General features: G+C 35.2%; 1 long non-coding RNA gene across 1 annotated transcript in view; it reads right to left on the bottom strand.

Moving 5' to 3' along the window:
- The window catches only part of LOC122685995, a 225212-nt gene that overhangs the window by 84825 nt on the left and 118515 nt on the right, over positions 1-21872 (bottom strand). The window contains exon 2 of the long non-coding RNA XR_006338602.1: positions 12327-12433. This is a non-coding gene — a long non-coding RNA (uncharacterized LOC122685995). The remainder of the gene's footprint in view (positions 1-12326; positions 12434-21872) is intronic.

Raw genomic sequence — 21872 nt, 5'->3', positions numbered from 1 at the left:
AACAGATATGAGCTGGAAAATATTTAAGGGCTAATACAAACTCATATTCAGAATTTTTAAATATTAGTTAGTCTTAGAATTTCCAGGATTGACACTTCAGAACAATTTAGAATCCATCACTAATTAGCTAAAAGAGCAAAGCCAGCTTTCACTTTTGCATGTACAAAAGATCATCCATCCTGGTGCAGTTTCAAGTGGCGATGGTGAATATTAGGTATTATATCACCAACTTGTCACAAAGATCATTGTGGGTTCTTGGTGAGGCTCTTATGAAAGAAAGTAACTACTGAACGTGATCTTCATGGAATTTCTAGATCACTGATCACCACTCAAATCAGGAAGAGGACTCTCACTCTGTAATCCTTTCCTTTTTCCCTTATATTGTCACATTTTGAAAGTCAATAGTTTCAGTTATGTTGGCATATACATAGTCATATAATTCCACTTTTTCCCCAATGATGTAATGTAAAAATGGATGTCTACTATTTTAACCATTCTCAACCTTTCAAGAAAGTGTTTGTGCAAAATAGTAATATTAATTACAATTAGTCTTGTAGAAAATATGATGGCATGATATATGTTGGAGGGTCTCTTCAAATCAAAGTTCTTTTATTAAGCCAGTTATTGAGAGATACCACACTGAGTCAGTAGATGAATACCCTTGGCTCTGTGTTGTATGAATGGCAAAAAGTCCAGTGAAATCCTTCCAGTACATTTCGGTAGACATGCCTTCTTTTTAGCCATTTACATTCAGCAGTTTTCATTGTAGGTATTACTGAAATTTTAGATGTCCTAATTTTTTACTGTGTAGAGTAATTCTAGGTATGGATATATACGAAGCTCGCATGTCAGGACCCCACTTATTAAATGTCAATAGTTAACACCCACCTCATGTTATGCCCTAATTCTGCCCATTCACTGAGAACATGCAGATGTCCCCAGTACATTTTCAGTTCTGTTCTCACATGAAAACTACTGGTGGGTTAACATTAAATACTTAATGTTTACCATATTCTCTCTTTCTTCCCCGCTCCTCCTCTCCCCTTCCTTCCTCCTTCTTGTTTTTCCTCTCTCTCCCTCTCTCTCTGTGCCCCATCCCTCTCTCCACATTTCTTCTTTACAATTTATTTATCTACTCTATGCATATATACCATGGCATTAAATCTTTACAGTTGAGCATCAATTGTTAAATATATCTTAAAAGACATAGATTGTAAGAATTTACCAGATGGTCGACACTTGAACTGAAAAATTCCTGTTCCACTGTTTTTTAAGGAGTCAACAAATATTTGGAATATATCATTATACTACATGCAACATAAAACTGTCCCTATTAATTTTGTCTGTTTGAAAAGTGGTCAAATTCTTTGTTGTTGGTGATTCGATGGCCAAAATTCCTCGTGGTTATTAGTTGTATTGACCTCTGTTTAGAATTTTATAAACCGAAATTAATGCCTATATACATACTAACAATGGCTTAAATACTGTGTATACGTGTGTGCCAAATAATATTTTGAAAGTGAAAGTCCCTCAGTCAAGTCCGAGTCTTTGCAATCCCCATAGATTATAGCCTGCCAGGCTCCTCTGCCCATGAAATTCTCCAGGCCAGAATACTGGAGTGGGTAGCTGTTTCCTCATCCAGGGGATCTTCCCAACCCATGGATCGAACCCAGGTCTTCAGTATTGCTGGCAGATTCTTTACCATTTGAGCCACAAAAGCATTGTAACTAATATTAATATATTTGTGTCAGTTAGATATTGTTTCATGACACATCATCTTAATCTCAGTGGTCAGCTGGGTGGTTCTTATTTGGGGTCTGTTTGATCTCAGTCCTTAATTAGGATTCTGCACTCAGCTGTCTGGTCAGCTGTAGCTGATGTAGGATTGTCTGACTACAGTTGGCTGGCTGTTCATTTGAGCAATTGGTGGCTGGTCGGCTGTTCATTTGGGCAATTGTAATGACTGGGCCAAGTTTCTTACAATGTTCATTAGACTAGCGTAGGCTATTTTATAGGATAGCTAGACTCCAGACTAAATAATAAAAAAGTAAAAACTAAGATCATTGCAGCACTGTTAATAATAGCCAGGACATGGAAGCAACTTAGATGTCCATCAGCAGATGAATGGATAAGAAAGCTGTGGTACATATACACAAAGGAATATTATTCAGCCATTAAAAAGAATGCATTTGAATCAGTTCTAATGAGGTGGATGAAACTGGAGCCTATTATACAGAGTGAAGTAAGTCAGAAAGAAAAAAACAACAATACAGTTTACTAATGCATATATATGGAATTTAGAAAGATGGTAATGATGACCCTATATGCGAAACAGCAAAAGAGACACAGATGTATAGAACAGACTTTTGGACTCTGTGGGAGAAGGCAAGGGTGGATGATTTGAGAGAATAGCATTGAAACATGTATATTATCATATGTGAAACAGATTGCCCGTCCAGGTTTGATGCATGAAACAGGGCGCTCAGGGCCGGTAATGACCCTGAGGGATGGGTTGGGGAGGGAAGTGGGAGGGGGGTTCAGGATGGGGGACACATGTACACCCATGGCTGATTCATGTCAATGTATGGAAAAAACCACTACAATATTGTAAAGTAATTAGCCTCCAATTAAAATAAGTAAATGCTTTTTTAAAAAGACTGAATAAAATCTCAAAAACAAACAAACAAACAAAAAAACAACTAAGATCATGGCAACCAGCCCCATTACTGCATGGCAAATAGAAGGGGAAAAGGTGGAAATAGTAACAGATTCCCTCTTCTCAGGCTTCAAAATCACTGTGGACAATGACTACAGCCCTGAATTAAGAAGACAATTAATTCTTGGCAAGAAAGCAATGACAAACTGAGACAAGGTGTTGAAAAGCAGAGACATTACTCTGCCGACAAAGGTCCTTATTCAAGGCCATGGTCTTCCCAGTGGTCATGTTTGGTTGTGAGAGTTGTGAGAGCTGGACCGTAAAGAAAGCAGAATGCCAAAGAATTGATGCCTTTAAACTTCAACTGTAGTACTGAAGAAGACTCCTGAAATTCCCTTGGACAGCAAGGAGATCAAGCCAGTCAATCTGAAGGCAGATCAACTCTGAATACTCACTGGAAGTATTGATGCTGAAGCTGAAGCTCCGGTATTTTGGTCATCTGATGCAAAGAGACAACTCATTTGAAAAGTCCCTGATGCTGGGAAAGATTGAGGGCAAAAGGAGAAGAGGGTGTCACAGGATGAGATGGTTGGGTGGCGTCACTGATGCAATGAACATGAACTTGGAAAAACCTCAGGAGATGGTGAGAGACAGGTAGGCCCGGTATGCTGTGGTCCACGGGTTTGCAAAGAGTCGGACACAACTGGGCAGCTTAACAACAAGACTCCAGAAGATGTGTTAAAGCAAGTTAGTGTTTCTGAAGAATAAGTTTAGAACTGGAACACCATCAAAGTGGGTAATAAAGCCAGCTCATATTTAAGAGCTGGAAAAATAGGTGCAGAGTAGAGTGTTAGTCACTCATTTGTGTGCTCTTTGCAAACCCATGGAGTATAGCCCACCAGGCACCTCTGTCCATGGAATTCTCCAGGTAAGAATACTGGAGTGGGTAGCCATTTCCTTCTCCAGGGGATCGTCCCAACCCAGGGATTGAACTCTGGTCTTCTGCATTGTGGAAAGATATCTTTACCATCTGAGCCACCAAGGGAGCCTGGAAAAATAGAGCCTACCTCTTAATGGGAGAAAATACAGTACAATAAATGGATACAGAGTTGGATTAAAAAAAAAAACAATGCAACTCTTTTAAAATCAATATGCCACAATATAGCTGCGCTTATGTGTATTTGGAAAGTGTTACAGTAAACATTTGACATTTTCTAGGAGATATATGAGCACTTTGCCAATCTCTAAATTGGTAAGCATCAGAACAGCATATTAAAAAAAAAAAGCTTCAAATGACTTTCATACTGTAACATGTCATTTCTAATATACACAGTTCATAGAAAATTGTTATTTTTTATCATTCCATGCCTAAGTTTATCACAAATGTACATGTAACACTAAGACAAAGTGATTCATAAGGGCTAGCAATATTATATTGGCATCAGATCCCTTCCACATCTTGAAGTAAGTTTCAAGGTCATCTGGAATACGATAAAGAATTTCTCCAGCACTAGTGATCACCATCTTTGGGCCAAGTTATTAATTGGCATATCCAGTAAGAATGAAACTGAACAGGATATATATTTATATATACATTTGAATATATTTTTATATATCCTAGACAAAGGTGACCATGATGAGTGGTGGGCAGAGGGGCATGATGTGGGGGGTCTTCTTTACTTTAAGCCAATTAGGAAAGGTTTCAAGAAATCTTATTGAAAATATCTGTTACCTGGAGTTGTGCAAGAAAGAAACAGTCTAGATGGAGAAAAGAGAGAGGTGAGGAAACTAAACATCCCACTATGGACTTCTACACCTAATATAAAGCTGAACTAGGATAGGAGAGGAGCCTTAACTGAAAAGCAGCTTGATCTTGGATTTCTAGCTTCTAGAACTGTGAGAAAGTAAATTTCTGTGGTTTAAGGCATCATGTCTGTGATATTTAGTTATGGCAGACTGAGTAGACTACCACAGGTTCCTCTTGGGGGTTAAAATCCATAAAGAATTAAAATTAATTTTTATACTATAAGGATAACTGTAAGTATGATATACTCTATGTTAGCTGAGTCTCCTTTCTAAGTAAACTACTTCTACAGAAAAGATTAGTCATGCAAATGACTTAATAACTCAGGTGAAAATGAGAGAAGTGGCATAGCAAGAGACAGAGACAGACAGAGAGAGAGGGAGGTGCAGACTCAAGCTGTTGAGTAGCTCTATGGACGTTTGTGCACTGTATATGAATGATAAATATGAAAATATTGATGTGTTGATATATGTTTATCCAACTAAGGGAATCCTGTTTCTTTGTCTTCTACATAATTACACACGATTTAAAGTCTGAATTTTCTTGACTATTCCTAAACTATGTGGCTTAGAATATATTTCAATACTTTACATGATATGACATGATAACCAAATTAAACTGCTGATTCTCTATCTGGCTGCACATGTTACCTGCCAGTTTATGCAGTTGAAATTCCCAGGAGTACTAAAATATAGTCTGGTATATCTGGAAAATTATAGAAAGGACTTTAAAGTCCATTGCAAAATATGATGAGTACACCCATGGCTGATTCATGTGAATGTATGGCAAAAAGCACCATAACATTGTAAAGTAATTAGCCTCCAATTAAAATAAATTTTAAAAAATGAAAAAGGAAAAAAAAAGTTAGCAGCAATACTTTATAGTTTATTATTTCCATCATTATGTATGTCACAAATATTTACCAGCTATAGAAATCACCTGGCCAAACTATACTTACATATATTACATTTTATGATTATTTCCAAATAACTAAAAATCACTTTAACATTTATCAGATATGTATATAAATAGAGGCTATGTGAAATAGTAATGAAATTCATAATTCCTTTGTGTCAAATTTAGCATCATGTAATTATCTGTATATTTACAATTTATATTATGCATACCATATAACATCTCAAGTTGGGTAAAATTCTAAAGAAATTTTAAACATATGGCAAACCCTTTAATATATATTTGATTGTTATGATACTCTTATAGTATTATCATAATATATTCTTATGTTATGATTTGGGAATCATTCACATATTCTTGTGATCCATTCTTGTGAACCAATCAGACTGATTGCACAATTCGTCACATCGTCTAACAGTAACTATGCAACTTATCACCAGTCTAGAGTACTGAGATTTACCTATCATTGCCAATAGTATCGTGTGCCCCAAGTTAATGATGTGAATGATATATACATACATATAGCTTTACTCCCTCTCGAATTTACAATTAATTTCATCTCTAAATAAATTTCTGAATCACTACTTTCTCCAAAAGTCCTAATGGCTCTCTCTCCTGAATCATTTACCTACCCTACTCCCAAAACTAGCATTATACATTATGATAAAATTAAATATTCCATTGATTCCATTAACAAGAAGGATTTTATTTTATTGGACACAAAAGATACTTAGAGAAACACACTTTTTAATATGGGAAATTACAAAATCATATATTTATAACTTCTATCACATTGAGTAGTTGATTCAGTATAAGAAGCACCACAAACTCTTAGAACTGGATAATAGTAATCAGGTTTTTCACCTGAAAAGTAATAAAATTAGACATACTACATTATTAAAAGTTTAACTTACTATGTTATAAAATATTACTTTGTCCCTGATTTGAATGGTGTTAAGATAAGGATGATTAATTTTACATTTTAAAAATATTACTTCTGGGATATATATATATATATGTATATAAAGAAATTTGATACTGAAACTACTAATCCAATATTATTATTTTCCCCAATATGTATATAATAAAATGGACTGTAGAGAATGTATCCATTCCTAATTTTAGTAGACTAAAACAGCAACACGAAATCTGTATGTGGGAGGATGTTCAGCGTAAACGTAGGTTAAACTCTAATTAAGCTATGACACACAAATTGTGGCTACTTTTCAAAATCTCACTATAACCATCCTATTCCACATCACCATGATTTCTTGCTTGAATTATTGCAAAGCTTCCTGCTTATACTTCTCATTTCTGCTCTTTCCCTCAATAAATTCTATTCTGAAACCATATTTATCCTTTAAAAACAAAAAGCTATCTGCATGTCTTCTTTGGAGAAATGTCTGTTTAGTTCTTTGGCCCATTTTTTGATTGGGCCTTTTATTTTTCTGGAATTGAGCTGCAGGAGTTGCTTATATATTTTTGAGATTAATTCTTTGTCCATTGCTTCATTTGCTATTATTTTCTCCCATTCTGAAGGTTGTCTTTTCACTTTGCTTATAGTTTCCTTTGTTGTGCAGAAGCTTTTAATTTTAAGTAGGTCCCATTTGTATATTTTTGCTTTTATTTCCAATATTCTGGGAGGTGGGTCATAGAGGATCTTGCTGTGATTTATGTCGGAGAGTGTTTTGCCTATGGTTTCCTCTAGGAGTTTTATAGTTTCTGGTCTTACATTTAGATCTTTAATCCATTTTGAGTTTATTTTTGTGTATGGTGTTAGAAAATGTTCTAGTTTCACTATTTTACAAGTACTTGACCAGTTTTTCCCAGCACCACTTGTTAAAGAGATTTTCTTTTCTCCATTGTATATTCTTGCCTCCTTTGTCAAAGATAAGGTGTCCATAGGTTCGTGGATTTATCTCTGGGCTTTCTATTCTGTTCCATTGATCTATATTTATGTCTTTGTGCCAGTACCACACCATCTTGATGACTGTGGCTTTGTAGTAGAGACTGAAGTCAGGCAGGTTGATTTCTCCAGTTCCATTCTTCTTTCTCAAGATTGCTTTGGCTATTCAAGGGTTTTTGTATTTCAATACAAATTGTGAATTTGTTCTAGTTCTCTGAAAAATACCATTGGTAGCTTGATAGGGATTGCATTGAATCTATAGATTGCTTTGGGGAGTATGGTCATTTTCACTATATTGATTCTTCCAATCCATAAGCATGGTATATTTCTCCATCTATTTGTGTCCTCTTTGATTTCTTTCATCAGTGTTCTATAGTTTTCTAGATATAGGTCTTTTGTTTCTTTAGGCAGATTTATTCCTAAGTATTTTATTCATTTTGTTGCAATGGTGAATTGTATTGTTTCCTTAATTTCTCTTTCTGTTTTCTCATTGTTAGTGTATAGGAATGCAAGGGATTTCTGTGTGTTAATTTTATATCCTGCAACTTTACTATATTCACTGACTAACTCTAGTAATTTTCTGGTGCAGTCTTTAGGGTTTTCTATCATGTCATCTGCAAACAGTGAGAGTTTTACTTCTTTTCCAATCTGGATTCCTTTTATTTCTTTTTCTGCTCTGTTTGCTATGGCCAAAACTTCCAAAACTATGTTGAATAGTAGTGGTGAGAGTGGGCACCCTTGTCTTGTTCCTGACTTTAGGGGAAATGCTTTCAATTTTTCACCACTGAGGATAATGTTTGCTGAGGGTTTGTCATATATAGCTTTTATTATGTTGAGGTATGGTCCTTCTATTCCTGTTTTCCGGAGGATTTTTATCATAAATGGATGTTGAATTTTGTCAAAGACTTTCTCTGCATCTATTGAGATAATCATATGATTTTTATCTTTCAATTTGTTAATGTGGTGTATTACATTGATTGATTTGTGGATATTGAAGAATCCTTGCATTCCTGGGATAAAGCCCAATTGGTCATGATGTATGATCTTTTTAATATGTTTTTGGATTCTGTTTGCTAGAATTTTGCTAAGGATTTTTGCGTCTATGTTCATCAGTGATATTGGCCTGTAGTTTTCTTTTTTTGTGGTATCTTTGTCTGGTTTCGGAATTAGGGTGATGGTGGCCTCATAGAATGAGTTTGGAAGTTTACCTTCCTCTGCAATTTTCTGGAAGAGTTTGAGTAGGATAGGTGTTAGTTCTCTAAACACATGAAAAGATGCTCAACATCACTCATTATCAGAGAAATGCAAATCAAAACCACAATGAGGTACCATTACATGCCAGTCAGAATGACTGCTATCAAAATGTCTACAAGCAATAAATGCTGGACAGGTGTGGAGAAAAGGGAACCCTTTTACACCATTGGTGGGAATGCAAACTAGTACAGCCACTATGGAGAACAGTGTGGAGATTCCTTAAAAAACTGGAAATAGAATTGCCGTAAGACCCAGCAATCCCACTGCTGGGCATACACACTGCGGAAACCAGAATTGAAAGAGACACATGTACCCCAATGTTCATCACAGCACTGTTTATAATAGCCAGGACATGGAAGCGACCTAGATGCCCATCAGCAGACGAATGGATAAGAAAGCTGTGCAATGGAATATTACTCAGCCATTAAAAAGAATACATTTGAATCAGTTCTAGTGAGATGGATGAAACTGGAGCCCATTATACAGAGTGAAGTAAGCCGGAAAGATAAACACCAATACAATATACTAATGCATGTATATCGAATTTAGAAAGATGTTAATGATAACCCTGTATGCCAGACAGCAAGAGAGACACAGATGTATTGAACAGTCTTTTGGACTCTGTGGGAGAGGGCAAGGACGGGATGATATAGGAGAATGGCACTGAAACATGTAAATTATCATATGTGAAATGAATTACCAGTGCAGGTTCGAAGCATGAGACAGGATGCTCGGGGCTGGTGCACTGGGATGACCCAGAGGGATGGGATGGGGAGGGTTTGGGGATGGGGGTTCAGGATGGGGAACACATGTACACCCATGGCAGATTTAAGTCAATGTATGGTAAAAGCAATACAATGTTGTAAAGTAAAATAAATAAATAATTTAAATTTAAAAAAATAAAAAAAATTAAAAACAAAAAGCTAATCATTGAACTCTATTCCTCAAAATAGTCTAATGAACATACTATTACAGTCATGTTATTCTTGGTAATCTTAACTACTTGACTTTCTGAGAGCTAGAAATAAAGCCAGACAAACAGTTTTACTAAAAAGTTATTTGAAACAATCAGAATTTATTAACGGTATTAAGGGTTCTAGAACAAGATCTGAGAGAAAAAAGGAATTCAAAGGAATGATATTAACATTTGAAATCACTCTATGAGATCACATGTATAATCCAAAAATGACATAACACACTCTAAAACAAATGAAAGCTTCTGGAAGATTCATATGCCCACACAGATAAAATTAGATTTCAAAACCTACCAATAAGTAGTAGTCTAGGTAAAACTCCCAGCTTCCAGGTTGGAGACTGGATGGAGATATCATAGGAACAAGAATAACCTGAAAAATTTCAGGCCCTCAAATGGCCCAAAGAAACTCCCTAATATTACTGTGACAAGATAATATCATTGTTCCTAGCATAGTTTCTACTCACTAGGGGGGAAAAAACTGCTGACCAGAGATCGAATTATTCAGATTTTTACACTCTTCTAAATTGTTTTATGTACAATGTCTGCCACTCATAAAAAATAACTAGTCATAAAGGGGGAAAAGACAACTGTGAACAAACTTGAACAGAAAGTAAAGATACTAAAAATAGACATGGAAGAGCTCTAGGTAATGGAGTTATATAACACATATACCAAAGAAAATCCTCTTTTATTAAGTATTTTTCAAGCACTAAAAGACAACTAAAATTTTCTTTAAAGATAAAAGAATTCAGTGAATTGGATTTTTAATAAGCAGCTTGGAAAATATAGAAAAAATATAATAAGTGAAATTAAGAATTGTATTGATGGTTTCAACAGAAGATTTTACACATCTGAAATAACAACTGTATGATAGACTATAAAACACACAGACAAAGAGGAAAAAACAAAAGCATACAGAATTTAAAATATCTAAGAAAATACAGGAGCTGCTATGAAGGCATAGCATGTGCATAACTAAGTCTGAAAAACAAAATTGATAGAAATAACATCTAAAATGACGAGAAATCCATAAAGAATAACACTTACACAAAGACACACAACATTGCCAAGTAATTAAACACCAAATTTGTAGAAAATTTGTAAAGAAATGCATTTTTTAAAACAATCAAAATTAAATCTTTTCACATAGCATAAACAATGCAAACCTCTCAGGAATGAAATAGTATCTTCAAAGTTGAAAACTAGAATTCTACACCCAGCAAACATCTCCCTCAAAATAAAAAGTAAAGCCTTTGCTTTACTTTACATTATCAGAGAAACAAAAGACAAATGTGTGAGATCAACATTAAAAGAAATATCAAAATCTGTCTTTTAGGATAAAGGAAAAGAGTAGCTGGAGCTTCAGAAAGAAATAAAGAACAAAAGATGATGAATATGTGGTTAAACCTAAATCCACATAACTATAAAAACAACAATAATTATGTGATAAAAATTGACCATATAAAACAATAATGCTATGAATACATAACTTAAAATTGCTATGACTTTTTAAAAAAAATTTATGACTATTGACTAAACACTAATAATTATGCTGGTAAAATACTATAAAAGTTGCAATTGGGAAAGTGGATTTAAGTGTTCTAAGAACCATAAGTTGTACAGGGAGTACTAATTTACATTCAATACTAGGAATTAAACCATCAATGGCAAAATTTATAGAAAATTCACTAAACAGTATTAAGTAATGTATAATTATTGTTAATAGATGGTAATAATTCAATAACAAACAACACCAATCAAGTCAAAAGGAAGAAGAGAAAAAAAAAAAAACAATAACTTAGAACAGGCTGAAAAAATAGAAAGCAAAAAATAACATCATAGGCTAAAAATAAATATACTAGGAGACTTTTCCCTTGTCTGCCCCTGCCCCATACATGTATATAGCCTCTGTTGAAATGTGAAGGGAGAAAAGAACTAAGGGAAGCCTTAGCAGAAGTCAAGTTACTGAATTTATCACTAGGTAGCAGTTCCCCTATGTTGGGGAGAGACAAGAGAGCTTAGATATACCATGTCCAAACGAACAAGGCCCACTGTGTCCAAGGTGCATTAGTTCTGGAGAAGGTTCAAAGGCAGGGCGAGAAACCAGAAACAACAGTGGCGTGTTCTTAAATCACAAACCTGCTAAAGGAAGTCTGTGATTTTGTCCTCAGACAGTTTTAAGATCATAATAAACTGACAAAAACAAAGCAAAAGGAAAGTCTTCCCCAGTGAAAAGACATTTGATAGCCTCAAATCACCACCCCAGTCTACTAATAACCTGGAAGAAAACACAGACTCAAAGTCCTTTGTGGGGAATAAAACATATTTCCTTCAGTCTTGAGTATATGTGTGTGTTTGTGTGTGTTTGGTTTGGGGTTTTGTTTGTTTGCTTTTACACATAATGGCAACCATTCAATCAAAATATAATATATGTGTCAAGTGACAATATATTACCACTGACAAGAACCAAAAAACAAAACACAACCTAGAAATGGTTCAAATGCTTGAAAGACTAATTCTGAGACTTAAAGTAGGTCTAATAAATCGGATAAACAATCTTGTAAGAAAGGTAGAAAATATGTTTAACAGATGGAAAATTTGAGCCAGAAGAAATTATTTTAAAAAATCAGAATAAAAGAAATGAAAAATGAGATGACAAAAGAAATATTTTAATTGATTTCTCAGTAGACTATATTCACCAGAGGAAAGAATTAGTGTGCTAAAGACAAGTCAAGAGAAAACTTCCAAATTAAAATACAAATTAGAAAAAGGACAGCAAGAGGGAAAAGAGCATATAAAAGTTGTGAAATATTACCAGATATTTCAACGTATGTGTAATTGGAGTCTACAAGGAGTTTAGTTCGGTCTCTCAGCCGTTTTGGACTCTTTGTGATCCCATGGACTGCAGCATGCCAGGCTTCCCTGTGGAACAACATAAACTATTGAAGACATAACAGTCAACAACTTTTCAAAAGCAAGGAAAAACATTAATCTACAGGTCCACAAAACTTAGCCAAAATTAAAAACCTTAAGCATTACCCATAAAATTCATGGGCTTAAGACATTCAAATCCAATTACTCACTTCCTGACCTATTCAGCATTGTATCAGTATTATTATTTTTCTATACAATTAATATCCATATAATAATTACAGTAAATATTAAATAATATGTGGCTTTATATAGTCATAATCACATCAGTCTTACAGTCAGTATTCTTTTACAGTCAATAATATTTATATCATGAAATAATATAAATTTAGATTTACCATATATTTGCCTTCTGTGTCTTACATTTCTTCTTAAAACTGGATAACATTTGAAATACTATTTTTTCATCCTTAAACACAGCTTTAAGTATTTTCTTTGATTCTGTATTGTTTTTGACAACCTCACAGCACTTTTTCTTGCTGCTTTGTTTCTTTTCTGCTAGCATCATTATTAGATCGTTATTTTTGAAGGGTATCACTGCTGGATAGAGAATTATAGGTTGGCATCTTGAAGTTATTTCAAGTAGAAACAATAGGTTCTAATAGTAAGTGTTGCTATAGTTATTAACAATATTTATTGCACCTGAATGCTTGCCTGAATTTACTTACTGGCCTATTTGGAGTTGAGGTTTCTCACAAGGCACTTTTCACTCCTCTTCCTTAGTATGTGTGCATTCATTTTTGTGTGTACTCAAAAATACATAAACTACACCATCCCAACAATTTTAAATGTAAATTACAATTCTATTACCCATATGTACAAAGTTGTGTAACAGATGTCTAGAACATTTTAATCATGCTAAATTGAAACTCTATACCCATTGAATAGCAACTCTTCCTTTTCTCCTTACTCCTTACCCTAACTTTCTACTTTCAGTCTATAAGAGTTTGACTACTTTAGATACATCATATAAGTGTAATCATACAATATGTGTCTTTATGTGCATGGCTTTTGTGGGCTTCCCTGGTAGAAAAGGCAGAGGAACCAGAAATCAAATTGCCAACATCCATTGGATCATCAAAAAGCAAGAAAATACCAGAAAAACATCTACTTCTGCTTTATTCAAAATGCCAAAGCCTTTGACTGTGTAGATCACAACAAACGGTAGAAAATTCTTCAAGAGATGGGAATACCAGACCACCTGACCTGCCTCCTGAGAAATGCAGATCAAGAAGCAAAAGTTAGAACTGGACATGGAGCAACAGACAGGTTCCAAATTGGGAAGGGAGTACGCCAAGGCTGTATATTATCATCCTGCTTATTTCACTTATAAGCGGAGTACACCGTGTGAAATACCAGGATGGATGAAGCACAAACCGGGATCAAGATTGCCAGAAGAAATATCAATAACCTCAGATATGCAGATGACACCACCCTAATGGCAGAAAGTGAAGAAGAACTAAAGAACCTCTTGATGAAAGTTAAAGAGGAGAGTGAAAAAGCAGGATTAAAACTCAACATTCAAAAAATGATCATGGCATCCAGTCTCATCACTTCACGGCAAACAGATGGGAAAACAATGGAAACAGTGATGGACTTTATTTATTTATTTATTCATTTATTTATTGGCTACAAAATCACTGCAGATGGTGACTGCAGCCATGAAATTAAAAGATGCTTGCTCCTTGGGAGAAAAGCTATGACCAACCTAGATAGCATATTAAAAAGCAGAGACGTTACATTACTTTGCTAACAAAGGTACATCTAGCCAAAGCTATGGTTTTTCCCATAGTCAAGTGTGGATGTGAGAGTTGGATGATAAAGAAAGCTAAAAGCACAGAAGAACTGATGCTTTTGAACTGTGGTGCTGGAGAAGACTCTTGAGAGTCCCTTGGACAGCAAGGAGATCCAACCAGTCCATCCTAAAGGAAATCAGTCCTGAATATTCATTGGAAGTACTGATGCTGAAGCTGAAACTCCAATATGCTGATCACCTGATGTGAAGAACTGACTCATTGAAAAAGACCCTGAGGCTGGGAAAGACTGAAGGCAGGAGGAGAAGCTGTCAACAGAGGATGAGATGGTCAGTTGGCACCATTGACTCAATGGACATGAGTTTGAGCAAACTCCAGGAGTTGGTGATGGGCAGTGAAGCCTGGCGCGCAGCAGTCCGTGGGGTCACAAATGGTCAGACACTACTGAGAGACTGAGCAGAATTGAACTGGTAGCTCAACTTGAAAAAAATTCACCTGTAATGCAGGAAACCCCAGTTCAGTTCCTGGTTGGGAAGATCTGCTCGAAAAGGGATAGGCTACCCACTCTAGCATTCTTGGGCTTTTCTGGTGACTCAGCTGGTAAAGAAACCACCTGCAATGCAGGAGACCTGAGTTCGAAACCTGGATTGTGAAGATCCCCCAGAGAATGGAAAGGCTACCCACTCCACTATTCTGGCCTGGAGAATTCCATGGGTTCGCAAAGAGTTGGATACAACTGAGAGACTTTCACTATTATACTTAGCATAGTGTCCTCCAAGGTAATCCATGTTGCAGCATATAGGGAGATTTAATTCTTTTTTGAAGACTGTACTATATTTCACTCTATGTATATACCACATTTTCTTTATCCATTCATCTGTTGATGAATAATTTAGGTTGCTTCCGACTTTTGGCTACTGTGAATGATAATGTAACAGTCATGAATTTGCAAATATCTCTTTGAGGTCCTATTTTCAATTATTTTGAATATATACCCAAACAAGCCTGCTAATTTAACTTATATGCAGAGTACATAAAGTGAAATGTCGGGCTGTATGAATCACAAGCTGGAATCAATAGTGCCAGGAAAAATATAACAACCTCAGATATGCACGTGTTATCAATCTAATGGCAGAAAGAGAAGTCAAACTACAGAGTTTCTTGATGAGAGTGAAAAGGGAAAGTGAAAAAGCTGGCTTAAAACTCAGTATTCAAAAAACAAAGATCATGACATGCTGTCCCATCACTTCACGGCAAATAGAAGGGGAAAAAGTGGAAACAGGGACAGATTTTATTTTCTTGGGCTCTAAAATCACTGTGGATACTGACTGCAGCAATGAAATTAAGAGGTTTGTTCCTTGGAAGAGAAGCTATGAAAAACTTAGTGTATTAAAAAGCAGAGACGTCACTTTGCCAAAAAATGTCCTTATAGTCAAAGCTATGTTTTTGTTTTTGTTTTTTACTAGTCACGTATGGATGTGAAAGCTGGACCATAAAGAATGCTGAGTGCCAAAGAATTGATGCTTTTGAATTGTGGTACTGGAGTAGATTCTTGGGAATCCCTTGGACTGCAAGGAGATCAAACCAGTCAATCCTAAAGGAGATCAACTCTGAATATTCATTGGAAGGATTGATGCTGAAGCTGAAACTCCAATACTTTGGCCACCTGATGCAAAGAGTCAACTCATTGGGAAAGATTGAGGGCCAGGGAAGAGGGCGACAGAGGATGAGATGGTCAGATGGCATCCATGACTCAGTGGACATGAGTTTGAGCCAACGCCAGGACATGGTGAAGGACAGGGAAGCCTGGCGAGCTGCAGTCCATGAGGTCCAAAAAGTCAGACACGACTGAGCAACTGAACTGAAAGCCACAGATTATGATGATTCTTTGTTTATCAGCTTCCTTGGATTCCTATGATAAATTTATCACAGTGATCATTTTTCTTTAGCTCCATGGAAATCCTACTCTCCTCATGAAATAAAATTTTAAGTCAGTAAAAGTCTTTGTTTTTTTTTTCAAAAACCATTGTCTTTTGCAGATCATTTCTCCAGAACCATCTATTCCAGTGAAAATCCAATAGTGAGCAAGTCTAAATTCCCTGTGAGGACAGTACAATATCACACACATTTCTTTTTTGGCCAAGAATTCTAATTCCATCTCATTGCCTACAGCTATTCTTCCCTGTTTTTTACTATTTACTTTCTCTAACTTGCAGAGAATTTTGTTTAAAACCATATGTGTTAATTTGTAGGGATTCTATCTCTGTAACTGCAATTATCCCAAAGCATCATGCTTCATAAGAAAAGTGCACATTATATTTACTTGGGAATATATTTTCCCAGAAGTTATATAGTCTGTGTGACTTAAAGGGAAAGAAATTGCACAATACACAGCTCTAAATTTATACCAAGGAACTGCCTCATGTTAATTATGTGCCTTGAACAAATCAATTTCCTTAGTGGATATGCTTGTCTAGACAGCATACATAAAATGTTTAACAGTAGCAACTATCATTGGATTGGTTAAGGCTGTTTTTCTGGTTCAACTTCATTTAATATCCTTAGCTCCAGGCCACTCAACCTCTTAGAGACTCAGTTTCTAAACCGTGGGACAGGAGTAACCCTTGCCTGTTCAATAACCACAGAGTTGATGTCCAGGTTAAATGATATAAAAATGTTTGAGGTCAGTTTTTAAACTGAAAAACTACCATATTAATTGATGAACAACAAATTATGTGTGTATTAGTTGCTTAGTCAGGTCTGACTCTTTGTGACCCTATGGACTGTAGCTCGCCAGGCTCCTCTATCCATGGGATTCTCCAGAAAAGAATACTGGAGTGGGTTGCCATTCCCTTCTCCAGGGGATCTTCCCAACATAGGGATCGAATCCAGATCTCCCACATGGTGGGCAGATTCTTTACCATCTGAGCCACCAGGGAAGCCCTGTAACATGTTATAATGAGATGATAATAATTATGTTATTGATCATAATATTGATATTGATCAAATTATCCAGAGGAAAATTCAGTTCAGTTGTTCAGTCACTCAGTCGTGTCCGACTCCTTGCAACCCCATGGACTGCAGCATACCAGGCTTCCCTGTCCATCACCAACTCCAAAAGTTTACTCAAACTCATGTCCATTGAGTCCATGATGCCACCCAACCACCTCATCCTCTGTCATCCCCTTCTCCTCCTGCCTTCAGTCTTTCCCAGCATCAAAGTCTTTTCAAATGAGTCAGTTCTTCACATCAGGTGGCCATAATATTGGAGTCTCAGCTTCAGCCTCAGTCCTTCCCATGAATATTCAGGACTGCTTTCCTTTAGGAGAGACTGTTTGGATTGCCGTGCTGTCCAATGGACTCTCAAGTGTCTTCTCCAACACCACAGTTCAAAAGCATCAATTCTTCAGTGCTCTGCTTTCTTTATAGTCCAACTCTCACATCCATACATAACTACTGGAAAAACCACAGAGGAAAATTGCTGATAGCCAATTCTCTGTTGTACTTGAAAGGAATGTTATTGCAGATATAGTTCACATATTATAATTATCACTATCAGGGTGAGCTCAAGTGCAAATTATTGCAATTAGTATGCACTTTCTTGTTATTAGATAAGGCCAGAAATGCTTTCTCCTTGGAAGTTGTGAAAACCTAGACAGCATATTAAAAAGCAGAGACATTACTTTGCCAACAAAGGTCCATCTAATCAAACCTATGGTTTTTCCAGTAGTCATGTATGGATATGAGAGTTGGACCATAACAAAAGTTGAGCACTGAAGAATTGATACTTTTCACTCTGGTGCTGGAGAAGAGTCCTGAGAGTCCCTTGGACTGCAAGGAGATCAAATCAGTCAATCCTAAAGGAAATCAATCCTGAATATTCATTGGAAGGACTGATGCTGAAGCTGAAGCTCCAATACTTTGGCCACCTGATGCAAAGAACCAACTCACTGGAAAAGACCCTGATGCTGGGAAATATTGAAGGCTGGAGGAGAAGAGGACAACAGAGGATGAGATGATTTGATGGCATCACCTACTCAATGAACTTGAGTCTGAGCAAGCTCCAAGAGATGGTGAAGTACGGGGAAGGACAGGGAAGCCTGGTGTGCTGCAGTTCATGGGGTAGCAGTTGGATATGACTGAGTGACTGAACAACAAAACTGCAACTAAGTTTATTTAACCGGACAAAGGGAAAAATACTCGGAGGCAAACACCCCCTTAAACAATTGCCAATTTGAAAATTAAATTATAACATAGTCAAGAAACTGTAAAGACTATATCAAATTAATTGATAAACATTAAGCACAAAGTAGATGGCATTTGAAAAATCTCATATTTTTCAGAATAATCAGGATAATGTCATAAAGTTAGTTTCTTAGTTAAATGTGACAAACCCACAGTAAAATAATTCATATAGTTCCTTCCCATGCCTCAATTTGGATGTTTTTAAAAAAGAGTCTTAAAATATGTGGAATCAGAAAATTATAAATCCTATATTACTTGAGCACTTATGAAAAGCTGGAATTAAAATGGAGATATAAGCTGCTTTTAGCAGTTGACAGTGATAATATTTAACAAGTATGGAAAGCAGATGACCCAGGTTCTTTACAAAGATGGCCTTTGAGCTACAATTTATATTGTTAGACAATGAAAAAATTGGTAGCCAAGATTTATAAATTAATTCTGTATCTTGACAATATAAATTTAAATTTCTGTTTAAAATGTTTTACTGAGAAGGACTGAGTTTTCTCATGATACTGAATTTTGGGGGTTGAGTAAAAATCTAAATAAACACTGAATTTATTAGAGGAATGTATATTGCTTAGAATTTTTAAAAAGTGTGTATAGCTGGGTTGTAAACTACAACTATCAGAGCATCATTGTATCCAACAACCCTGGTGATCATCAACTCATTAAATAATTACTGATTAGACTCTAAGCAAACAAGCTTCTACAAAATGACAACAAAGATGCTCAGAAAACTACAAAAAGCATGGCTATTTTCTCCTTTTTGTGAATGTGTTTTCAAAGTAAAAATAGTGTCTTAAGAGATTAACCTTAATAAGGAGGTAGAGTCCATTTATCTCAACAATGCTATGTTACCTTTCCCCAGAAAACCTGTTATAATTGGTTTAAAAATTTCAGCCATCATGCTGAAGAAAAGATGGAATTCTCTACAACTTATCTTAAGCTTTTGCGGTAGCACTATTCATTGTTTTCCTCCCACATAGAAAAAACACAACAAAATCGGTTGAACTCATGAAGTTAGGGATAATCTAAAAGTTTTTTAACAAAGATCTTTAAAATCAGTATAAAGAAAATCAAAAACAGTGTACTAAACTCTAATGGAAAGTGCAGAACCCCAGAACATAGAGAATGTACGTAACCAAATGTCTATTCCATTTATTTCCTGAATATAAATGTTAGCATTTACTATACTACCATGGTCATAAAGATATGTGATCCGTTAAAGTGGTCCAGATTGATTTAAGCTCTTCTCAGATAAGTATGAGAACTGATACATCCATATAAATACTATCTGAATATGCATATGTTTTTTGTTTGTTTACATAGCATTTTCTTTTTCTATAGGTCATATTTTATTTTTTGAAATGAAAACTAGACAAAAAAGCAATTCAAATACACTGTAAATGCAATACTGTATGACTATGAAGACTATTAGAATCTTACTTTTAACCTAATGCTCATAAAAAAGATTCAGAAAATATCCATAATAATGATGTAATCATCACAAGGAACTGAGTCATAGTTACTTTTGTGGTCTCACAGGGGGAAAAAAAAAATCTTTAGAAAACAGCTTCCTATGCTCCATTAAAAACAATATCTATGAAATTAGCCATACCCTGCTTTAAAGCACAGATTCACCATTTGTTGTATGACTTAGAGAAAATTAACAAAATATTTTGATCTTTGGTTTCTTATCTAATAAATGAGGAAATAAATGCCATATTGCATGTAAAAGACTTTGAAAACTGCCTGTAATATAGTACATAATAATTGTTGCTATTTTTATGATCAGTATTACATAATAATTACCATTATAATTTTCATATCTTGACAATACTTGGGCTTTTCTTTCAAAGTACTATGAAAAATATAACCTGATGCAAATTAAATGCTCTGCTAGTCTCATCATTATGCCATATGCATGAGAAGATTAATATATGCTGAAAATAGCTACAAATTATTATATTAAAAATATCTTACTCATTAGACAAATGATGCACTAAAATGAAGGTGCTTATTTTTCCCTGGATGTTAATGTTCTATGAGATGTCTGTTGTGAATTTTAAAAAATTAAACATATTTTATAGCCTAAAGAGAAATAGTTTTTTTAATAACCATAAATACCTTTTATGTTACAAACAAAAAAATATAACTTGGATTATCAAGTACCCTAGCTCACATCAAAGAAGTTATCACACTAAAAATGCTGAGAACTCTGAATATCATTATAACTCATAACTTTTAAGCTACTTTTCATGCATTCATATCAATGAGATGATCATACAAGTATGTAATTTAATAGTAAGGGGCAGTATTGCATATTAGGCAAAGCAAAAAAAAATAATAAAGTAATATCCTTCTTATTTGGAATACATTCAGAAAGCATTTAAAATTTATTTTTAATAGTGAAACTATAAATGACTAAGTCTACACAGTAAAATGTATAGAATTTCATTATATAAACATTAATTGGCCTTCATTCAGAGACTGTTTATTCTTATCATAAAAAGGTTACATTTGATTAGGGTATTATGACTACTGAACAAATTGTCATAATTTACTCCAATATTATGTGCTACATTCAAAATGGCTTCAAATGGCTAAACAGCTGTAAAAATAAGCAACTGCCTCAAAGTGCATAGACTTGGTTATGAAAAAGGTACTATGGCACATAATAGGAATTGATATTTATAATAATGACCTCAACTTATTTAAAGGGTCAAGTTACATTTAGTATGCTAGGTTGAAAAATGCTAAGAAATGTACAATGTATTATCAAAGAACTACCATCTGGCATAGTCAAAACCCAGTAGGTTTTTAGTAAGCCAGAAAGATAAAGACCAATACAGTATACTAACACATATATATGGAATTTAGAAAGATGGTAACGATAACCCCATATGCAAAACAGAAAAAGAGACACAGATGGACAGAACAGACTTTTAGACTCTGTGGGAGAAGGCGAGGGTGGGATGTTTCAAGAGAACAGCATCAAAACATGTATATTATCAAGGGTGAAACAGATCACCAGCCCAGGGTGGATGCATGAGACAAGTGCTCAGGGCTAGTGCACTGGGAAGACCCAGAGGGATCGGGTGGAGAGGGAGGTGGGAGGGGGGATCGGGATGGGGAATACATGTAACTCCATGGCTGATTCATGTCAATGTATGGCAAAAAACCACTACAATATTGTAAATCAATTAGCCTCCAACTAATAAAAATAAATGGAAAAAAAAAGATATCACATACTTCATGATTTTGAAATACCATCAAGAATGATTTGTTAACTAAAAATTTTGGAAGAATAAAATGTAGCCATATCTGAATAAGAAATACAACATTTAAGAATATATACACTAAGAATCTAAAGATGAAGGAGGGTAAATAGGTGTGGTAAATGGAACTAATTTTATCAATATTTGCTTCCC

Source organism: Cervus elaphus, chromosome 29 (assembly GCF_910594005.1).
Source record: "Cervus elaphus chromosome 29, mCerEla1.1, whole genome shotgun sequence".
Lineage (NCBI taxonomy): Eukaryota > Metazoa > Chordata > Mammalia > Artiodactyla > Cervidae > Cervus > Cervus elaphus.
This window is presented reverse-complemented; position numbering and strand designations above follow the sequence as displayed.